The sequence below is a fragment of the Myotis lucifugus genome, unplaced genomic scaffold (genome assembly GCF_000147115.1).
Source record: "Myotis lucifugus unplaced genomic scaffold, Myoluc2.0 scaffold_1, whole genome shotgun sequence".
Lineage (NCBI taxonomy): Eukaryota > Metazoa > Chordata > Mammalia > Chiroptera > Vespertilionidae > Myotis > Myotis lucifugus.
Genome location: NW_005871049.1, coordinates 37,358,624 through 37,374,760, shown reverse-complemented (window position 1 = coordinate 37,374,760; position 16,137 = coordinate 37,358,624). Strand labels below are relative to the sequence as shown.

At 40.3% G+C, this 16,137-nt stretch overlaps 1 protein-coding gene across 1 annotated transcript in view; it reads left to right on the top strand.

Annotated features, from left to right (window-relative positions):
- Nucleotides 1-16,137, top strand: part of MSRA (methionine sulfoxide reductase A) — a 379,272-nt gene that overhangs the window by 13,520 nt on the left and 349,615 nt on the right. The gene's annotated exons all lie outside the window — the stretch shown is intronic.

The window sequence follows — 16,137 nt, the reverse complement described above, 5'->3', positions numbered from 1 at the left end:
GTGTGTGTGTGTGTGTGTGTGTGTGTGTGTATGTGTGTGTGTGTGTGAGGTTATGCCAAATGCTTGATTTTATCTTGAGCAGGAATTGTCATATTGTATGGGTCAGCTGGGACCTCTTCTATAAACTGGATTGCTTATAAAAGGTTGAATAAGGTTATTGCCCTTCACAAAGGAGGACATAGTTCCTATATTTTTTAGGACTTTTGTATCATTTCATGTGAGCATACCTGCAGTGTTTCTCAGCATGGTATATTTCTGATCCACCAGCTTGTTGAATAAGTATATTAAATTTACATTATAATACAGCCAAGACCGGAAATAGTTGAAACTGGAAGAAATGCAGAGTTATGGTATGTTTTGATGAATGTATGTATCATTACATTAAGAAGAAGAAGAATAAAATTTAGAGACATTGAATGTCTTCCTAGAGGTTGGATATAAAATAAACTCTTTTGAAGATGTTGCCATGGTAAGATGAATTTTCCTCTGTAACTTTTCCATGTTTTACCTTTGATTTTTTTAAAATTTGTAGTTCATAGTTAAGTAATTTATAGTTTGCTTGGGTCAAATACAGTATGAAAAACTAAAAAGCACTGTTCACATAAGAGCAAAAATGATTCTTTGGCCAACTGAAAAAAATTTGATATTTTAACAGATTTTTACCCAAAAGGCAAGACTCATGAGAATGAAATACTATGAGGGAATTCATAGCTTTCCAGCTGGAGAAAATGAAACCTCAAGTAAAAAATCTTGAATGTGCTGTAGTTAGCAGATAAAAAGAAAACCATGTTAGAGTTTGCAGAATGGAGTAGCCAGCTGTCAAACTGAGCCCCCGAGAAAACACTACATTGCTGAAAACCTCCATTTCCTTATCTCTTCTTAAGAACTAATTCATAAAGAGCTATGTCATCTCGCAGTAAGCTCTCTGCAGCTACTCCTGCTGGTCTCTGGAGTTCCTCGCTAACCACTTAGCATTCCTCGCACACTGAGATGTGTGCACTGGCATGAAGCGCCGTTCAGAACTCCTGCTACCACACAGGACTGCACTGGGCCTGATAACAGGCGAGCTCAGGCAGAGTCTGGCTTTGGTTGCTGGGGAGCCACATCCCTCCAAGAGTAGAAACTGCACCCAACTGCCTCTGAATGTAAGAGGTTCGAGGAGCCCCTTGCAGATAACTTTTGGTTTAAGAAGTTAAAAACATTTTATTTTCTTATGCTTATACTGTGAAATTCTGTGGGTTAATAAAGTGGAATAAAAGGGAATAATTATTTTCTGGTGAAAATTAGGAGTTGGATGAATAAGATGATGTATGTTTGCTACAGTAGCTTTTGGGAAACACACATCCAATTTAAGGAATAAGCTACATAAATTTAAATATGAATATCCAGGGATAAGATACAAACCAAGAGGTTTCATTTGGGTTCATTTAAAACCCACAATTTTTTTTTTCTGAATAAGGAGATTCATTAAAGAGCTGAAGCCTAGGCTTAACTTTATGGATATGTTGGCTCTGGAAGAGCAAGTTCCAAAGTCTTTCTTTTAGTTTGCCTTTTTGTGGAGGAGGAGGGGGTCAGGGTTCTTCCTGTCTCTTGATAGCATAAGATGGTTGCAAACTCATAATCACTCTGCATTTGCATATTCAATTGACCAAGACCTAGACCAGGGGTGGGCAACCTTTTTGTGAGTGTGTGCCAAGACCAGCAAAATCTCTGACTCAAAATTCTTCTGTGTGCCAACCCTAATTTTTTGAGAACATGTTACGCCTACTTGATATCTCTTAAGGTGTACGTATGTGAAGAACCTTGAAGAAATAATAAAAATCATTCCAGCGACAAAAACACAGTATATGATGATGAAAAATACAATTATTTTTTAATGTATACATGTACTCTGATAGTCCGACAGAAAACTTTATGACTGTTTGATATTATCAGTGGGACTTTTGCTGCTGCATCACTGATGACAGAGATTTTACATCAGGTTTATATTTCGTGACCTTCAGAGATATGCACGAGCTACTACTTTCATCCATCAGGCTACTCCTATTACGAGACTTAACAAAATTCATCACTGAGAACAAAGATTCACAAGTGTATGTGGATGAAACCAAAACACTGGTCGGATCTAGGAAGTCAGGGAGAGTTAAGGCAGAGGCATAGAAATTGCTCTTCCCCTCTCTCGTCAATCCATGTCTATGGTCTTTAAGATAACTTGTTATGTAAAATTATTTATTTATCTAAGATGCACCGACACTGAATTTATCTGAAAAATAAAAAGTCGATATTAAAAAAATTGTAAATGGAAGATTATAAGAGAGGGTTTTGCGTGCCAACAAAAGTTACTGGCATGCCATGTTTGGCACGTGTGCCGGGGGTTGCCCACCCCTGACCTAGACCCTGAGTTGTTGCCTGGTGCCCACCTCCAAAGAAAGCAGAGTATGGATGTGTGTAGATCTGGCTCACTTCCAAAGGCCTTTCCTACTCTGACATGTCTGTATTTCTATCAGCAGTAGTATTTTGGGTAGTTTTTAGCCTTATAACTACTGTTAACTCCTTACCTTGACTCAACCTGAACAAATTACTTGCATTGCATTTAATTCATAGCCTGAACCTTCTTTCTTACCTGGATTCCCTGACTTTTACTGTTGTCTGCGTTGCTGTGTTTCAAAATGTTTGCATGATGTCAGATACACAATTTTAGTAATCTCTAAAGGGTCCAGTGGAGTGCTGCAATCTAAACTTGAGGACTCTTTACACTGTACTTATTTATCACATTTTGTTTTTCTAAGGGAGTTTTAAAGACTAGCTTTGACAAGTTTGTTGCTTTGGTGGAAGATGAGGAGCTGGATAAGTGATGGGCTGAGTCCTTAAGTTGGAAATAAGTAAATATGCTCGTTTGAACACTGCAAGGAAAACAAACCATTGTGGTTTTGTGCTTATTGAATATTAATAGGTGGAGAAATTATGTCCTGCATCTCTACATACACATTTTGTTTTGCTTGCTAGATCGACTCTCTCTAGAACATGCCTTTACTTATAAAACCTCCTTTTCTTCTCTTTGCTCGCTTCCTTTTACTTAGTTAGCCCTCCTCACTCTGTGATGTCTTCTCTTACTCTCCAACCCATTTTGACCCTCCTCTCTTATAAATTTGTAGCATGTCTTTTCTTTACTACTCATTTGGCATGCAAGCATATTGTTTGAAGACATTTGTATTGTTATCTTATTATCGTTTAGACTTATAGTAGTGATTTAACTTTAATATATGTATATATTTTCTCTATAACTGCATTTCAAGTTTAGTGAGGGTTTATTTACTTATTTGTATCCCTCATGCCTATGTATATTTATGTTATATAATAATTATTTGTTAAGTGAATGAAAAAATATTGAGCTTATACTGTGTCATATTATGTTTGGAAGTTGTCAGCTCAATAAAATGCTTTTAGTATGGTGCAGGTCAATAGGTATTAATATTAATGAATCTTAAATGGATATTCTGTTTTTATCGTACCTTCCAGCACAAACTGTCCATTTTTAGAAATTTGTTTACGACTGCTTGTGTGAGCCCAGTGGCTGACTTTCCAAATACGTAGTTATTAGAGGAGATCTGAGCTCTTAGCTGCTCTATTACCATATGTGTTTAATATTTATGGAAGTCTTTCTACAAATATGTAAAAATATTGGTGAGTGAAGGAAATGGTTCCCAGTGTGACAGAAGAAAATATCTTAAAAAGATCCGCAGTTATCTGTAGTTTCCCCAAGGTTGTGTTTACATAAAAAAAAGACATTGTTTTATGTTCTAGAATCAAGAGATGATTTTATGATTTAACAAGTTCCACCAAGAACTTTTGTAAGGTTATCAGTGCCAGCATAACTACTGCAGAGATCACATAGCATATTAGTCTCTGGATTTATTGAGTTTGCTGCATTCCTTTAGTATCACTCATATTTTTCTCCCGAGGGTACTGCTTTCCTCTCTTGACTTAATAACAAGATATGGAAACTCATTTGTGCTGCAGTGTATGATGCTGGGAAATGAATGCCTGGTTATTATCTCTCTCTACAGGACCTTTCAAGACCATAGGTAGATGTTTGCCACCTCAATATAAATAGGTAGCGTTCAGATTTGTATTCTCTAGTGAGGGACAAGTTGCTTTGGTGGAAAGCACAGGCGTTTCATGTCCGGACCGTGACTCTGAACTTCACTTCATATGCTTACCAGCTGCGTGACCTTGAACAGATTTGCTTGGGTTTTTTCATTTGTAAAACGGAAACAGTGGCACCTGCCTCAAATGGCTGTTTCTGGGAACAGATGAGATAATGGAGAGAGCGCCTAGCATGATACCCGGCTCCTGGCAGATGCGCAGAATGTTTCTTTTGCAGTATGATGTGTCCAATGGGGACGTTTAGGGGACAGCTTACTGCTGTGTGTTGTCTAAATTTTTTCACTTTTATGTTTAATTCTTTGAAGGCTTTGGGATGTAAGCCCAACCAGTTTTTGTCAAGAACTGCAGCATAGGAAATTAAATGCACAAAATAGTTTTTTGATTTAGAACTGATTTACAAAGCCAACATGGGAAAAATTAACTGTTTTTCATAACTGTTTTTTTTTTTTTTTTTGGCGGGGGGGAGAGGTGAATGGAATGAAGATGTCTCTGCAGTTTCAAAACTTCCTTTTTGTTCCTCCCCTCCCCCTTTTCTCTCCCTCCTCTTCATCTTCCTCTTTCTTCTCCTTCTCCTCCTATTTCCCGCTTTTCTTCCCCTTCTCAGCCAACTTAATATCACATGTAATAAGCCACATTGGAGACAAGAGTGGAAGCTGAAGTATGAGAGGTTATGTGTATGGGCAGTTTGTGCAGGCACATGCTCACATACAGACCTGGCACTTGTGTGCTAGAGATGGGTGGGTGCTGTGTGCTCACCCGGGATTGTCTGGGAGCTGCTTCAGCCCCATTCCCATGGCTCCTGCAAGAGCCCGACTTTCTATTGTGACTGCCTCCGGCATTGCGGCATTACCATTACCTGAATTGGGATCTGACCCTTCTGGGTCGAGTGTCCCTCCCAGGGCTTGGGGCCTCTTTGGAGACAGGAGCTGTGACTGGAGCTGACAGGACCTGTAGCTGCTCTGGAGTTGCTTCTCTGGAGAAGGTCTTTTTTCACCAGGAGAGAAGGAAGGTCCACCCTCAAGAAGGCAGAGGTGGTAGAGTCCTGGTTGCATTCAGGTTCTCACTGTTTGCTTTGAGACCTAAGTACCTTCCTGCCCTCCCTGCAGCTTCAGTTTCATTCCTATTTCCCTGAAATCCTTGAAACAAAAACCAAGTTTTCCGTGTGTGTCTCTGTTTCTCTCTCCATCTCTGGTCTTTCATCTCTCTCTTCACTCCCTCTCTACCCTCCCTCCCACCCTCCCTCCCTCCCAGTTCAAGTTGGATTTTGTCACTTGTAATCAAAGGTGGCTTCCTTTCTTACCCTTGAATCTGGATTTGGCTTTAATGGAAAATAAATGGAAATTGCCCGTTTCAAGCCAGTGATCTCTAACTAGCTTTCCACAAGAACCACATTTAGAAGGCTGTGACAGATAGGGCTACAGGCATAGACATCCAGTTTTCACCCATCACTGGTGGGGATTCCTGCCTGCTTGCATCGCCAGGAAGCCCACCCCATGACAGTGCCTTGGAGGCTGTGGATTTGCTTCTCCAGGGCCTCGCCCATGAGCGTTTTCCTCCAAGCACATGATACGTAAACATTTAGGTTGCAAGAACCAGGAGAGTGGTAGAACCTGGTTCAGCAATATGATGTGACACTTATGTTTCTTTGTTCTAGCAAAATAAAGCTCTCTATTAAAGTATCGTCACCAATGATGGCATTCCTCACTAGAAGTGATAACATTTACAGATATGCAAGCTCCTTGTATAAACTAACAGCTTTGTTATTAAACCCAACTATTATCAAGTGTTACATGATAAAAGCTTGCCCCTTTTTTCCCTACTTCGAGGTACATTTTTACTAGTCTTCTGTATTTGGCATTTCAGAAGTTAATAATCACAGGGTTCATGGCCTATGTCAGTGATGGCGAACCTTTTGAGCTCGGCGTGTCAGCATTTTGAAAAACCCTAACTTAACTCTGGTGCCATGTCACATATAGAAATTTTTTGATATTTGCAACCATAGTAAAACAAAGACTTACATTTTTGATATTTATTTTATATATTTAAATGCCATTTAACAAAGAAAAATCAACCAAAAAGATGAGTTCTCATGTCACCTCTGACACGCGTGTCATAGGTTCGCCATCACTGGCCTATGTAGCAGACCCCATAAGCCACTTAGAACTTTGCCCCTATAGCCAGTCTTGTTAAGCTCAGCAAAACCAAGGTGAGAAGCCACTAAGCCACTATGGACTGTGGAATGACTGCTGAGTGTGGCCTGGCCAGTTTTGGGCTTTGGCTGTGCTACTGATTTGCTGTGCAACTTTGTATAATTCACTTACCTTCTCTGGCTGCCCTTGAATTTATATTAAAAGTGCTTAAAAGCAAAGTCCCTGGAGGTTCTTTTTCCATTCACACAATGATTTTAAGTGCTTTCTTTGTATTATGCTTAACACTTCCTCTGTTCCCTTCAGAATTAATCTTCTTTCCTCAGAAGCTTATTAACTCTAACTCTAAGCCCTGCATCTTTCTTGCATGGTCACACTTGCTTTTATTTCTTCTTTCTTTTCTTCTCTTATTCTTTTTTCCACTTGAAAAGGCAGAGAAAGAGAAAGAAAATGGAGGCATGCAGCATGGTTGCAATACAGTTACCACTTTTCCTGGTAGTCTCTTTCTCAATCTGGAGGAAGTTACTTTGGCAACCATGAATCCATCTCTCTGCCTCTGAACTAACTTTATCTTTCCTCATTATTATTTCATTACCGTGGGATGACTTCTTACAGTTTTTTTAAAATCGGATTTTCTTCTTGAAATTTCTTAGAGACCAACTTCTTTTTCTATATCTAAAAATTGGAAAGTACAGTTGAAGCAAACCCACAGGCAATTTAGAAGTAGGACCATGCTGTGGTGTCCTCAGCGAGCAAAGTCCTTTCCACATGGGCTACACGGGAACCTCCTTTTTCTTTGCAGTCTCTTGGTTCTGCCTCAGCCTCCAACTCTGTCGCCTAAAGGTGAAAGTTGTCTACAGTTTTCCCTTCCAAAGACTAGTCTCCCCCAATTACTGTGCACCAGGTCTTCCACAGTGGCCATGTAGCCAGTCATAGTCCTGTAAACTGTCAGTCTAGAAAGAAATAGTGAACGGAACGCGGAGGCAGGTTGAGGTTGCATGCTGGGGCAATGCTGGGGCAAGATGTCACAACACAGATTACATCAGAAGTAGTGCTGGGGAGGGCTAGGGGCAGACACCAGGTTGGCACAGCAGGCTGGGGCAGACCCAGTCGGGGTTGCACACAAGATCCAGTCTGAAGGCAATCCCAGATCACCGCCAGGAAGGGGTTGACCAGGAAGCATCATGTGAGAACTAGTAAAACACATGGCCAGTGTTAGTGAGGCCATGTGTACTCATCTGGCACTCCTTTGGTGGTCTGAACCTAGCACAGCTGACCTCCTGTTCTTGGCTGAAACCTCAGTTCCAAACTGTGGAAGTCCAAAGCTAAGCTATCCTTAAGATTTATCTAAATTGTATGTGTATCTCTGTGTGTGTGTGTGTGTGTGTGTGTGTGTTGCCTATGTTTTCTTGGTTACCTTTGCCTCTAGGTTCCTGTGCTGCAGATACTATCTCTTTTTCACACTGAATTGATTCCTTTACCATTATATTTATCATAACATGAGTGAGAATGTTCTAGATTTTACTGAAGATTGGGGCAGGAGTGATGGAGGAGGGACTGTCTGCGTATGGTACAAAAGGAGGTGAAATTCCTTCCTCAGATACTCCTGATCCCACGCACCTTTTGGCCACCCTTCCATTCATGCTTTCTCCGAGGCCCTTCCCAACATGCAGGACAAACAAGGCCTTGCACCTCTCAGACTGCACTCACCTGCCACCCTCCTCTTCCTCTTTTCTAAGAAAATTAAAATCTTTTCTCACATAGAATGGATCCAGACTTCTTGTTGACATGGGTTCTAGCTGATATCTATGCTCTAAGGCAGCGGTTCTCAACCTGTGGGTCGCGACCCCTTTGGCGGTCGAACGACCCTTTCACAGGGGTCGCCTAAGACCATCCTGCATATCAGATATTTACATTATGATTCATAACAGTAGCAACATTACAGTTATGAAGTAGCAACGAAAATAATTTTATGGTTGGGTCACAACATGAGGAACTGTATTTAAAGGGCTAGAAGGTTGAGAACCACTGCACTAAGGGGTATTTGTGACTCCCTTAGTCTTGTCACATGTATACATTTTATTCCCCCACCTCCACTAGGCACTAACATCTTTGAGGGCAAAGACTATTTATGCTTCATTATCTTATTCCTGGAGCAGTTACCTTTGAACATTATATAACAGTTATTCAGTACATAGCTACTGAACAAATAGATGTGCTCAGTGTGAAACTAATGATTAAAAGAGTTAATAATTTCTTCTCTTAAGTTTATAGTTTAGTTAGGAAGACAAAAATAACACAGATGAGAATAATTGAGCCATGAACTTGTGGCCTTGAACAAAGGGGTGAATTTCTCAAGAATTTGGAAACACTTAAGTTTATTTATATTCTTCATTGTGTATGTAGCATTTAAATAAAACTTGGGCACCTATCCAACTTATCACTAATTCAGATACATTTTTTTTCTAGATTAAAAACAAAAATGTAAAGGCATATTTCCAGAGATTTAAAAAGGATATCAAAGATTATAAATTTCATTTTAGTATTAGCAAATGACAATCTAATTTTAATACGTTATTTTGAACTTAATACATCTAAAACTCAGTTTAGTTTTGTTTTCTGGCTAATTATTTTAACGGGGAGACATTCCTATGGAGGTTTTAGGATAAAATATTATTTTTGGATGTGTGACACATTTGTATTTTTAAAATCTCATGGGTATTTTAAAGGGAAATTTAATTCACCTGATTTTTATCTAAATATAATTTACTCACAATAATGGAGAAATATTTGATATCCAGAGGAATCTATTGATGCTCTTAAAGCTTTTCTCCTGGGAAATAAGACATCCCATTTTCTAAGAGTAAATCACAAACCTACAATGTCTACTTGTTCTGCTTATTTAAGGAAGCCTGAGTTAAGCATCAGATTGGGCAGTCCAGAGCAGTTTTTTTGTTTTTAATTTTTGAGACTTTCTTTTAAAAGCATGCATAAGACATTTTCTTTGAGAGGGGTTTCTTTTTTTCCTTATTCTGACAGTTTTATCTGTTAACCTATTTTTCCCCCCAAACAACAATTTAGGAAGATTTCAGGTAATAAAACAATTTTGATGTTTGTGGATTAATGGTATCTGTATTCAAGATGTTTCAGACCTGTCAGAAGCTTGGGAATGACATTTGCATGTGTTTCTTAATTTTAAAACATCTTCTATGACAGTGATGGCGAACCTTTTGAGCTCGGCGTGTCAGCATTTTGAAAAACCCTAACTTAACTCTGGTGCCGTGTCACATATAGAAATTTTTTGATATTTGCAACCATAGTAAAACAAAGACTTATATTTTTGATATTTATTTTATATATTTAAATGCCATTTAACAAAGAAAAATCAACCAAAAAAATGAGTTCGCGTGTCACCTCTGACACGCGTGTCATAGGTTCGCCATCACTGTTCTATGAGAATTAGATACCAGTCCTAAATGAATATTTTGAATTTAAAAGAGGAGGTCTAGGCCAAGGTAAAGCCAAATTTTGTACTCTTAAAAGACCTGAAGTCCATTTCCAAATAAAAAAATAGGTCATGATATTAATATTTTGTTTTGGAAGTGAAATGTGAAAGAAGTTGGGCATTATCAGATTCTAAGAGGATCTTGGGTGGCCACCCAGGAATGGAGCACCTCTGACTTCTCTCCAGGCTCCTCCCCACTTCCAGGATCTAAGTCTTCTGGCCCCTACGGACAGTGTTGTTCCCAGCCCTTCTCTTCAGGGGTAAGGCTTCTCATCTCTGACTTACCTTGTTCCTTCCCGTTCCCCTTCTCCACTGGAAGCCAGCTGGCTGGAAGTCTGCCCAGCAATTGCTCCACAGCCCTTTGCTGCCCTCTGCTGCCTGCAGCAAATGGCTCTCAACCCTCCAGGCCCAGCTGGCCCCCTAGGATGTGATTCCAGTAGTTTCTCTGCTCCTTCCTTTAGTTCAGCAAATAGTTTACAACCTGATAAATCTTCCTGAAATATCATTTCACATGAGAAGCAGCTCGATTGCAGCAGTTAGGTGCACAGACTGGAGGCAGACTGCCTGGGTTCTGTTCCAGCTCTGCCATTTATGAACTGTATGATCTTGGGCAAGTTAGTTAAACTCTGTATGCCTCAGTTTCCTAGCCTAAAAAATGGGTTGATAATATCCTATGAGAAAGATATTATTATTATCAGGATTAAATGAAATAAAATGAGAAGTGTTTAGAACAATGTCTGGCACATAGTAAGTACTAAATAAATATTAGTTATTCTACTTATCACCCCCCCTTTTAGTAATTTGTGCTTTTTTATTGCATAGTAGCTATTGATGGACCACATATTGTTTATCCATTCACCATGTGGTGGGTTTTGGGATTGTTTCCAGTTTTTGTCTATTAAGGATAATTCTTTGATGAAAGTTCTTGTGCAAGTCTTTGTGTGGACATGTATTTTCTCACAGGTAGACTTAGGGATGGAAATTTATGGCTTCTATGGTAAGTATAAGTTGAACTTTTAAAGAAACTACCAAACTGTTTACCATTTTACATTCCCACTAGCAGTTTATGAGGGTTTCAGTTTGTAGCATCCTCGCCAACGCTTGATATTATCCGTCTCCTTTCTTTCTAGTAGGTGATGAGGGATGAATCAAAGATGCCTCTTGGATTTTCAGGTTGAGCAATTGAGCGTTTAGTGCTACCATTTAATGGAGGCTGGAAGAAGAATGGGCTTTTTTTTTGAGAAAAAGAAAAAGTTTGGGTTTGGCAAACTTGAATTTGAGGTACCTATTAACCATTCAGAGGGATTGTTAAATAGATACTAGTATTGGGATGTCTGGGCCATCTGTATTCTTTCCATCTTCCTGAATTCATTAAATAATGGAATGTGGAATAACTGCTTCAATTTTCTGTTCTCTGGATATATGTCTGATGGTCTGGAAAAATCACATAACTTCTTTTTTTAAAAATCTTTATTGTTCAGGTTTTTACAGATGTTCCTCTTTTTTCCCCCCATTGCTCCCCTCCACCCGGTCCCCACCCCACTCTAGGCCTCCCTCCCTGCCCCGCCCCACTGACCTCGTCCATAGGTGTGAGCTCTTTGTCCAATCTCTTCCCGCATCCTCCACAACCCCTTCCCCCTAAGAATTGTCAGTCTGCTCCCTTTCCATGCCCCTGATTCTATTACATTCACCAGTCTGTTCTGTTCATCAGGTTTTTTATTCATTTGCTTTTTAGGTTCACTTGTTGATAGATATGTATTTGTTGTCACTTTGTTGTTCATAATTTTTATCTTTACCTTTTTCTTCTTCTTCCTCTTCGTAAAGAATACCCTTCAGCATTTCATATAATACTGGTTTGGTGGTGATGAACTCCTTTAGCTTTTTCTTGTCTGTGAAGCTCTTTATCTGACCTTTAATTCTAAATGATAGCTTTGCTGGGTAGAGTAATCTTGGTTGTAGGTTCTTGCTATTCATCACTTTGAATATTTCTTGCCACTCCCTTCTGGCCTGCATAGTTTCTGTTGAGAGATCAGCTGACAGTTGTATGGGTACTTCCTTGTAGGTAACTAACTGTTTTTCTGATGCTGCTTTTAAGATTCTCTCTTTGTCTTTTGCCCTTGGCATTTTAATTATGATGTGTCTTGGTGTGGTCCTCTTTGGATTCCTCTTGTTTGGGGTTCTCTGCGCTTCCTGGACTTGTAAGTCTATTTCTTTCACCAGGTGGGGGAAATTTTCTGTCATTATTTCTTCAACTAGGTTTTCAATATCTTGCTCTCTCTCTTCTTCTGGCACCCCCATAATTCGAATGTTGGTAGGCTTGAAGTTGTCCCAGAGGCTCCTTACACTATCTTCATATTTTTGGATTCCTTTTTCTTTTTGCTTTTCCGGTTGGGTGTTTTTTGCTTCTTCGTATTTCAAATCTTTGACTTAATTCTTGGGATTCTCTAGTCTGCTTTTGGATCTCTGTATATTATTCTTTATTTCAGGATTGGTCCTTTTTCATATCCTTGAGGGTCTCACTAAATTTCTCAGAGGTTTCTAGAAGATTCTTGAGTAACCTTATAACCATCGTTTTGAACTCTATATCCAGTATTTTGCTTTCATCCATTTCTTTCATTTGTGACTTGTTTCTTTGTCTCCTCATTTTGGCTGCTTCCCTGTGTTTGTTTCTATGTACTGGATAGCTGCTAAGTCTCCTTGAGTTGATAGAGTGGCCTTGTGTGGCTGGTGTCCTATAGGGCCCAGTGGCTCAGCCTCCCCAGTCACTTGAGGTGCATGCTCTTGGTGTACCCCTTTGTGGGCTGTTTGCACAGTCTTGTTGAAGTTAACCCTTGATTGCTGTTGGTATCACTGGGAGGAATTGACCTCCAGGCCAATTGGCTGTGATGACCAGCTGTGTCTACACTGGAAGATCTGTTGCGCAGGAGACACCCTTATAGGGCAGGACTTGCTTCATTGGGGCTTTGGTGCTCACTGAGTCTGCCCCTTGAGTGTGACTCTTATGGATGTGAAGAGTTGTAATCTGGTATGGTCTCACTCTGACCACTGGGTACACTGACTCTTGGATCTCCAAGGAGGTGCAAGGTCAGCCACTGTCTGGGGCCGCCCAGCAGGAGCTACAAAGACATCTGCAGATTCCTCCTCTTTGTATGGGATTTGGAAGTGCCCAGAGGAGGCCCAGCTGTGAAACAAGGCAGGCTGCTGCTGTCAGGCCTTGGGCCTTCTTTTGGAAGCTCTGGGGCTCTCTGACCCAGCTGCAGTTTGACAGGTTTTAGGCAGAGAAAGGACAGGCCATTCATATGCAAAAGCCGATGCGCACAGCTTGGGTGGGGTTGTAAATTGGGTGGGGTCTCTGGGAATCACCAAGGTGGAGCAAACAGCAGTGGCTACCAGTCAGCCCTGCACAGGAGAGGTCCCCGGGTCTCCATGTCCTGTGCCCCATGCAGGAACAATGATCGCTGCGAACACCTCTGAGAGAAAGCCGCCCTCGAGTTCCTGTTCCGATGCCAGACAGTCCAGTTTCTCCCCGTATGTGTCTGGGTCCCCCAGAATCTCATCCGGAACTGGAGTTCAGAGCAAGCGGGAGCTTGTATCTCCCTCCTGATTAAAAGAGCAGCACATCCAGGTGCCAGCACTTTCCATGCCTCTGCACCTCTTACCAGTCTCAATGTGCTTTCTTCACCTCTCTAGTTGTGGAACTTCCACTCAGCCAGCTTTCCCGAGGTTCTGGGTGGTAGTTGTTCTGCCTTTTAGTTGTAATTTTGATGTGGTTGTGAGAGGCAGCAAGTATAGGTGTTTATCTATGCCGCCATCTTGGTTCTCCTCAAAATCACGTAACTTCTGATGTCAGTTTCCTCATCTATAAAGTAAGATAATCTGTCTTTCTCCAAAGGTTGGGTGAAGAGTGAATGAATTAAAGAATGTGAAAGTGCTTATTATCATGGTTATTATTATTATTAATGCAAAATTACCTTTTGTTTATGTCATTTGTGTTCATTGTGGCTTCTACACCATGTTTTTAACATAAGCAGTGCTCAGTAAATTCTGATTTAATAAATAAATGAATGCAGATAATGACTAGTGTATAATGATGGAGGAGAGAGAGAGGAGAAGGAGGAAAGAGAGTAGATATAATTTGAATTGGCCATCATAATGCCACATTTGAACTTTATGGAAAGGCAATTTATCTTTTATGTTATGATACCAGGAAGAAACATGGAAAAGTCAGGATTCAGGGAAATATTTAGATAATAACACTTATCACATAAAGCATAGTAATTTGTAAGTGTCTTAGATATCTTCACACTAGACTTTAAGCTTCTTGAGAGCTGGGGCGATTTCTAATGTGCCTCTGGGTTTCCAACAGCCTTTGCTTACTGCTTTAAACATAATACGAACACAGCAAATATGTGTAAACGAATACATATACTTTTTAAACTTCTCTCTTTATTCTAATTAATATTGACAAGCATTTGACTTTTGGTTAGTTGGTAGATGACTCTTCAGCAGGTTATTTCCTTCCTGTGACCTTAGGATGTCATGGACAGGCTCTTAACATAGCTGATGGATGGCCTGTAATTGTAATTACTTGTTTATATACCTGCTCCGTGATGGCAGGGGCTCCATGTTTCTGGCATAGGCCTGCACATTGTGGTTCTTCAGATCATGCTTGAAAGAATTGTTCTCAGTGGGCAACTGTATTCAAGATGTAATGAATAGTTGGGAAAGAAGACCAGATCTGTTCTCTTTGGGGTTTCAGATTACATATCTAAAGATCTAAATCTAGGGAAGGAAAGAAAGTAGGTAAATGATCAAGTAAACTCTATTCTCTCCCCCGCCACCCCCTATTCCTCCATTTTCTATCCTGTGGACAGGAGATATATATTCTTGATATGTTTAGGGAGTGGATCCTTATTACTGTCATAAATCTTAGATGACAATATTAGCTCATGTAAATATTTTGAGACATCCAGAACCCAAAAGTTCATGTTAGATTAGCTCTCTAGGGAGTGTTTTCCTTGATTGGCTTAAAACAAAAAGATTTTAAACTGTTTTTTTTAGAAAAACTTTTTTGCTGTTGAACAAAATCTTGTTTGAACCCCATACATATAATTCATAAAAAAAGTTACTCTAGTTAATGCAAGACTAATGTCCTAGAACCTCACCTGCTTATCATTTCTATGTCTTCTGTAGATGCCCTATCACATCAGGGGATCCCAGGGGATTCCCTGGAGGATAGTTTAGAGGAGGTCTGTGCACTTGACCTTCTGTTCTTCTGCCACGCTCAGTAGACTTCTGCTAAATCTGTAGAAAGATTTAACCATGCTACCATTTGCCACCACTAACTTTTAGGCTATATAAAACTTCTAAGAATCAGTCCTTTCTGATTATACTTTCTTTCTTTTTTTTGTTAATCCTCACCTGAAGATATTTCTTCATTGATTTTTAGAGAGAGTGGAAGTCGGGGGGTGGGGGGGAAGGGAACACAGAGAGAAACATCATTTGAAAGAGATACATCAATTGATTGCCTCCCGCACACACCCTGACCAGGCTAGGGATGAGCATGCAATCGAGGTACATGCCCTTGACTGGAATCAAACCCATAACCCTTTAGTGGTTCTCAACCTTCCTAATGCCGCAACCCTTTAATACAGTTCCTCATGTTGTGGTGACCCCCAACCATAAAATTACTTTTGTTGCTACTCCATAACTGTAATTTTGCTACTGTTATGAATCATAATGTAAATATCTGATATGCAGGATGTATTTTCAGGGGTCGCGACCCACAGGTTGAGGACCGCTCCTTTAGTCCATAGTCCAACACTCTTATCCACTGAGCAAAAATGTCTAGGGATGATTGTACTTTCTATGTGAAGTTGAATAACCTTTTTAGGTTTGGGGCTACTAGTAAATCAGATAAACAGTGCACACTGAGAGGAAAATGCCCCATATTTATGAATGTACCATTGTGAACTTACAGTCTCATGGTCAGTATCTTTGTGGGAACAGAGTAGTGTCCTGTCCGAGTGAGTGGCTGGGAGAGGAAACCACAGGGAGATGGAGGAGAGGCAGGGACTGAAGGGTTGAGTCAGATCATGGGTTAGCACAGAGAAGGCCTCCGTAGGCCTGCTGGGATCAGGGTACGTGGGAAAAGCAAGGTGAATCATGGGAAGATAAGATTTGCTAATGTAGAGGAGGGTGACTATCAAAATTTTGAATTCACTAGGGCCTGGCAGTTAGGGAGGGAAGGCAGTGTGACTGAGTGTTTCAGGAAGGGCCTGGCAGTCCAGGAGAGCAGGCTGCCTGAGGAGTCAGAAC